At 43.8% G+C, this 7,368-nt stretch overlaps 1 pseudogene; it reads right to left on the bottom strand.

Moving 5' to 3' along the window:
• Positions 1-4,246: 4,246 nt before the first annotated feature.
• LOC133905392 (probable WRKY transcription factor 74) lies at positions 4,247-6,155 on the bottom strand (annotated as a pseudogene).
• Positions 6,156-7,368: the final 1,213 nt, after the last annotated feature.

Raw genomic sequence — 7,368 nt, forward strand, 5'->3', positions numbered from 1 at the left:
GGGTTGTGGTGCGGGTTTATTCTTTGTGGGTAGATAAATGAGTTTTTTGATTGGTTGTAGTGTGGTATTGATTTTGGACTATTAGCTTCTAGGGTAGTAGGTGTGGTGAACACAGTCTTACTCTCTTCACTGTAAGCCACCCTCTGAAAACGCAATTCAAGAGCCAAACCCGCCTTATCAGCATACATCTTGGTCTTAGCCAAGATCAAATTTATTTTCCCTTTGCCCTCTGAGCACTTCTCCACCAGAGAAAGGAGGTACTTATTTTCAGTCAAAAGCTTTTGAACTTGCCCTCTAACCCAGCTAAGTTTGTCCTGAAAGATGGTGCAGGTGGAACAAATTAGTTGCACATCCTTAGAACTCTCGACACTCTCCAATCTATACTCTAGCTCCTTCAAACACTTGTCTTTCAATTCAACATCTTTTGCGAGGAAAGGGTAATTATTACAAGCACCTAAGAGAGTAGACCTAGACTTCTCCTCAAGGAGCTTCTTCTCGGCACTCTCAAGCCAACTAATGACTTGAGCATGCACATTACGAAGCTCGGCAAGTTCAACCATGACTATCAGGCAACTCTCACACTCCTCAACATCAGATCTAGACCTAAGCAATGCAAGTTCAGTAGAGATAGACTCCTATTTAGGCGTAAGATCTTTCAACTCACGCACAACTTTCTTAAATAACCTATAATAGCCAACAAGAGTATCATTCAAGGTATCAACTTGGATGAAAAATGGGTCATAGGAAGGCAATACCTTGGAAGAATCCAACTCAGGGTCGCTATCGTCGTTGTTGTCGCCCGCCATGAAGCAGATGCCAGTGAAGTTCTTGGCCTTCTTCTTGTTCTTTGCTTGCAGTTCATCCTCCTCCAAGCTCTCCTCCTCGCTGGAAGAGGTGTCGATGTCGCTGAGGGCCGCCACAAACACCCTAGAAGATGTCTTGGCTGCCTTCTTAGCCATCTTGTCACGGTTCTTCTTGAAGAATGGCTTCTTATTCTTTTTCTTGTGCTTGTTGTAATCGTGGTTACCGTCCTCCCTCTTCTTGAGCTTGGGGTAGCCCGCCTTGAAGTGGGTAGTGTCACCATACTCAAAGTAGGCACGAGAACTATGACTTCTCCGGTCTTGGTGATTTTTGTAGAAGCGTATGAATTTCTTCACAATCAGCACAAGGTCCTCATCATTCAGCGTGTCCACCTGCTCCTATGTGACAGAAACCAACGAAGACAAAGAAAATCTACTCGATGAAGTGTTAGAACAAGAAAATCTAGCTACAGACTGATTGTCACCACCAGGTTTGGAAACCAATGCCATATTCTGAGATAGGGGAATTCTGAGACTGATCCGAGCCATCTTGGCTATCTTGGTGGACTTGAGTTTGCTGAAGAGCTCATCACAAGTCAATGTATCATAACTTAGAGACCCTTCAATGCTCGAGATCTTCACTTCCTATATACTATGGTTAAGAGCATAGAGAAGTTTGATCGCTCTCTCGTGGTCAGAATAGGGCAAAACACCAGTTGATCGAATATTGCTAACAATCCCATCAAAGCAAGCAAACATCACATCCAAAGACTCTCTAGGGCCTTGCACAAATATTTGGTATTCTTTGTTGTATGTGTTGTGGCTTCTAGCTTTAATCTGATTAGTGCCTTAATGAAAGACACTCAGAGTATTCCAGATCTCCCGGGCAATACGAATGTGTTGGACCCTGTCAAACTCATTCCGACTCAGGCTAGTAAATAAAATATTTATGGTCTTGTTGTTGGCCTCATATTGCTCGATTTGAACCTGAGTCGTGCGAGCAACACAGATCTCGTGGTTGGAATCAACTACTTCCTATATTGCACTTTCTTGATTTAGAAGATAAGCTTCCATGCGCACCTTCCAGTATGAAAAATCACAGCAATAAAATAGTGGAATCTTTACACTTCTCTCTATGTCGTATACGGATCACAAAGCCGGTTAAGGTCAATAAGTGATCAAACTGGCTCTGATACCAATTGTAAGATCAAGAGTAACGACTAAAGGGAGGGTGAATAAACATCTCAACAAATTTCTTATGAAATTAATGACCTTCTCCTATTCGATCACCCAATGCACCTCTACAAGAGAATCACAACAAATCGCAATACAAATGTGTAGCGGAAAAACTACACCTACCCAGAAAGTCCGGAGACTCCGGGGAATGATAAAAAACCAAACTTGAAGATTCAACAAAAAATGGGTCTCATGATTGGAATCGAACACTAGATTTTACAACAAACCAATTCATGACTCATCCTCGCACAAAGGTTCAATCTTGATAAAAGATCACTCAAGGATCAAGAGATGAACACCGAGTGAAAAAAATTCTAAGAGAAAGATCACTCAAGGATCAAGAGATGAACACCGAGTGAAAAAAATTCTAAGATGATAGTCTAAAGACAAGGAAATTCAAGATCTTATCACATATGTATGTGTATGTGAATTTTATGCCTTTAGCATTAAGAAGAAGAACCTCCCAAGGTGTTAAAATTTCAGCTCAAAAAGAAAAATGAAAATCCACACCGTAGAGGAAAAACTTGCACACAAGGCAAAAGAACCAAGAGAGGAAAACTAGAATGAGGTGAATTCAAGCATATGTAACAAAATAAACTTCATTACTCAAAGAGATCAGCCCTATTTTAGGTGGATTACTAAGATTTTCTTCTTAAAACTCTTATCTATTACATAGGCTAAGCACTGATCATCTTCTCCTCTAAAACACTAGTACAATGTTCTCATATGAGTGGCACAAGGGGCTCAAATGGCTGGTTCATCCTCTTTCAAAGCCCCATCCATCTATTTATAGACCTAAGAAATTTGACCTCAAGTTTTCAGTTTTTTTCCTAAAGTACCCATCTCCTATAGTGCATTTCTACCTATCATCGAGGGTATTTTGGCCTATTTTTTCTCCATTCATCGGACAACCTCGGCGCCTTCATGACTTGGCTTTGTCTCGACGCAAGCTTTACGATGATGCCACATACTCCTCCAGTCCTCCTATGATTTTGAGGCAAAACCGTGAAACCCTAGCATGCTTCTCAAAACGTGACTAGCTGCCACTTGCTTCCACCTGAAGCAAGCACTCTGATGATGACGTGTGTCCTCTCTCCATCTTGTGATCTTGACCGCCGGCAAGTCTCTCCTGCTCTGGATCCCTCGGGCTGTCTTTTCACTTGCACCGGCATCCCCTTCGCTTGACTTTGTCAACACGTCATCTTTATCCTCCATTTCATGCTTTGCTTGACCTTCATGTGTACAATTAGGATCACCATTGACTCCGCTCGACCCTCCTTGATCGTCCGGCACCAAGCACCCGCTTAGCCTCGATCACCCATCGTCGACCGCCAAGTTGCATCCGTCACCTGCACACCTAGAAACAAGCAAACACATTTCTCTACACTCCAAAACATCTCCAAGTTAGCACAAAATTAAAAACTTCAACTCAGAGTATATCCTGCAGAAAATATGAACACCGAATGTTTTGGTGTGTTCTACTCATGAACATCGGATCATCCGATGAGTGTAACACTATCTGTTCCAGGAAAGTTTCTCTCTATAAGAAAAGGTCCGGTGAAAGCTTCCGCTGATCTCATGTCCATCACCTGATAATTCGGCGTATGCCAATCCATCGAACCACCCTTCTGGAACCTCTCTGCAATAAAAGGTTCATTGCATTCTCCGGTGTTCACAAACTCAGCACCAGACTATCCGGCGTACATAATCAAACTTGACGCCAAAAATCTCCTATCTACAAAAAATACACCAACGCCCTCTAAGTCCATCATCGGACCATCCGATGTTTGCTATCATTTCTGCTTCAGCACTGAAAATACTCTGGTACTCACTTCATCGTAACACCAGACTATCCGGTGTGGTCAAAAACCCACACAACGGATGTTCCGGTGAGGCATAATTTTCTGGACGCTGAAACAGTCTGCTCTAATTCAAACTTTGGTTAGTCATAAACAAGATCACACACAAACAAGCTCTTGCCAACCAAAATCATTTCAAATCTAACATTGTCAATGACTCATCACATGCAAACCAAGGCACATTTCAACTTGATTTCTTATCAGATTCTCAAATGGTTCCATGTTTGTTACTATTGCATTCGAAGTTCATCGGACTGAATTTTTACATGACCAAGCTCGATCACCCTTCAGCAAAGGCATGGTCTCAGGTGTTCCCTGAATGAAGCGCAGTGATCTAGAGATTCTCTAGGTCTAAGCAGACTGCACTGGCAGCTGAGTATGGTTGTGCTCGCCTTCATATGTCACAATTAGCATCGTCGGGTCATCTACGCACCGCTCAACATGCTTCCTTGTCGAGCAGCCCCTAACACTGCTGCATTTGTAATAACCCCTGCATTAGATTCAAGTCCTCGGCGCAGTTAGTATCATGCAGAGGCGAAGAGAATATGTGAAACGGGGAACAATCAATGTTAGGGTAATCATTCGTTACGAGGATAGCCAAATGACGTCGGCTGCTAGGGGAAGGATTAGACCATAGATTAGGGAGGCAGAATATTGATAGACTAGATTAATTTCTTTACGTGATTACAATGGATGATGTGCCTTCTTTATATAGGAGTCGATCCTAACAATCTAAACTAACTAATAGATCTTATCTCTAACTAATATAATCTGATCCCTAACAACTAATCTTATCTCTAACCCAACGTTGTAGGCTGAGCGGTGCTACAATACCCACAAGTGCTACAATACCGTGATTACTGTTCACGTGTGTGAACTATATTTTCAGCACATTACAGTCAACACCATGTGCTTGCTTTCATGGTAGGGCTACATATGGGGTGGGAGAATGAGGGCAATCAAGATTAGGATGTAGATAGCCAAGCATAGCATTCAAATGCATGTAGCAATAACAATTTACCTACTTTAGGTTCCCCATGATAGATCCTTGCTTTCTCACAAATGGGCACAAGAAAGAATTGAACCCCAAGATAATCCACTAAACTATTTAATTGTGCTAGCAACTAAGTTATCAACACGCCTTGATTGCAGAAGCACTTGGGAGTAAGGAAACAGTAAAGTGGATGGGAGGATCCGCAAACAATTATTCTACGGAAAAAGGGGCACCATGAGTGCTTAATGAATATATGCCATCTCTCATGGTAAAACATGGGGAATAATGCATCAATCATCGTGACTGAAGAGACTTTTATACACATTTTATTGTTAGTTGATGAATGCCAATATTTCTTGTTTAGTTTACCTTGGGTGAGGGGAACCCTTAATCGGCTTATGCCGTACTTTCGCCACGAGTATTCATCTGGAGGTATATCAACAATTTTGTTGCTAATGGTAGGCACTTTAATCGACCTCTTAATTCGCAATTTCCCACCCAACAAGAGGTAAGTATAAGAATCATTACAAGAATAGAATTTACCTCCTCTTTGAGCAATGCCACTTGCCAGTAGTGGCACACTTGCTCTGCCATCCTCCCCATGCCCATGCACCATCGCTTGGGCTCACGGTGCACATCCGCTAGGTCGCTCGCCACTGGCGCACTGACCAAATGGAGTGGTCGCTTCCTATCCAAGCTAGCCACACTCCCATCTATACTCAAGGACGACATGAATGATCTTGCCGACAACATTGTCCCAGCATCGCCACTGAGAATAGAGCTATCAAACTTCAAGCTGATGCCACTGTTGCTTTGCTTGAACATCTCGGCCTACAACTTCTGCCGCGCATGCTGGTGGTGGAATGGGTACCTATGCGCAACATTCCCAATTGGGAACTGCATCGACCATGGCTGGACCAGCTTCGGAGCTCCAAAGTGGTTAGCATTCACACTCTTACCGCTCGAGCTAGCCAAATCCAGCCCCCCCCCCCCCCGCATCTGTCGCACCATTAACACGGGCGCACAAATGCACATAGCTAGTCGATGGAGATGGAGCAACAACAGCAGAGCTGGGCATCATCTCCAACAGGGTGTTGCCGCTGCTCCCCAAGAAGCCCTTCTGGTTTAAGAACCCCGCAGGCCAGCCTCTCCTAGAGAACCTGCCTCTAGCATGGCCAGGGCTGGGTCTTGCTACTAGGAGAGCAGGGCCAACACCTGATGGCAGCTCTCCACTGCCACCATGTTCGCCACCTCCACCTCCTCCATGGCTGAACTGGAGAAGAAGCATGGGAATCTTTTTCTTGAACTACGAGCTCCTCCTCAACCTCAAATGGACCTTAGCCCCTTGCAACTCTCACAAGCATCAGTATCTGAACAACGGAACTAGAGAAAGAAACAAATCAAATAGATCTCTATGGAATATTATATACAATGAAAATTTATAGAGAATCATAGTGGACAAGAAATTATCCATCAAGAGGGAAAACCACTAAATCTTTGATGCTTGAAAACAACACAGGATTGGATTGCATCAAGAGCTCAAAGAACCAACATGGTGCCACCCAAGGCTCCCCACCATGGATAGGCAAGCCCAAGAACGCGGCGAACCAAGCCATCCCAGGAATTATAGACTCCGAAAGCTCGAGCGGCAAGCTCACCTGTGCTAGGGAGATGAGCAGGTTATGCGTTGGTTAGCGGCTGCATTCTTCATTCCTTGCCGCTGCACACACCTACGCGATGCAGTTTGTGCAGCGGGGATCGGAGAGGGAGGAGGAGAAGCGTAGGAGCAGGGGAGAGAAAGCAAGGGGAAGCGCGGGGCAAAGCTATATGAGGGCTAATTTGCTAGATTCGGAGGGGTGTTTCCAAAAAGTCATCGCCGCTCGCGTGGATGAGGAGGGGGTTATGACTCGTGAGGGAGATTAGGATCGTTGGATGCTGCAAGGGGTGAGATGGACGGCTGTAGGTTGGTGTACGGTGGAGAGTGTCGTTTTCGGTTGGGACTTGGGAGACAACAATGTCAAAGACAGGGGTCAGATAAGTGGGATAGAATAAAAATATCACAAATGCTAGGATAAATCCATGATATGTCACCGAATAACAGCATAATCCCTAATATATCATTCATGGTGAGGATGACATGTGGGACCTGAAACCACATGTCATTGACACAATGATGGTATATAAGGAACATGTCAAGTTATTTAATGGCAAATCGTGGAATCTCCCTAAATGCTAACCTACTGGTGTATGTGGGTTAAGGGGTATCCTATCCGTATGCAATTTAGATTGAAAACACTTTTTATACAAATGGTGATAGTTTTTCAAGAACTAGGGCGACAATGTATCCGGGTTTGGATATACCAAGAGAGCAACCCAAAGAAAGACGAGGTGAGACATAATTTTGCGAATCTTTGAACAAATATTTTGAATAACCGAGAAGTTTTGAGATGAACCATGGGTGCCCATCGCAAACAGCAAT

This window comes from Phragmites australis, chromosome 22 (assembly GCF_958298935.1).
Source record: "Phragmites australis chromosome 22, lpPhrAust1.1, whole genome shotgun sequence".
NCBI lineage: Eukaryota > Viridiplantae > Streptophyta > Magnoliopsida > Poales > Poaceae > Phragmites > Phragmites australis.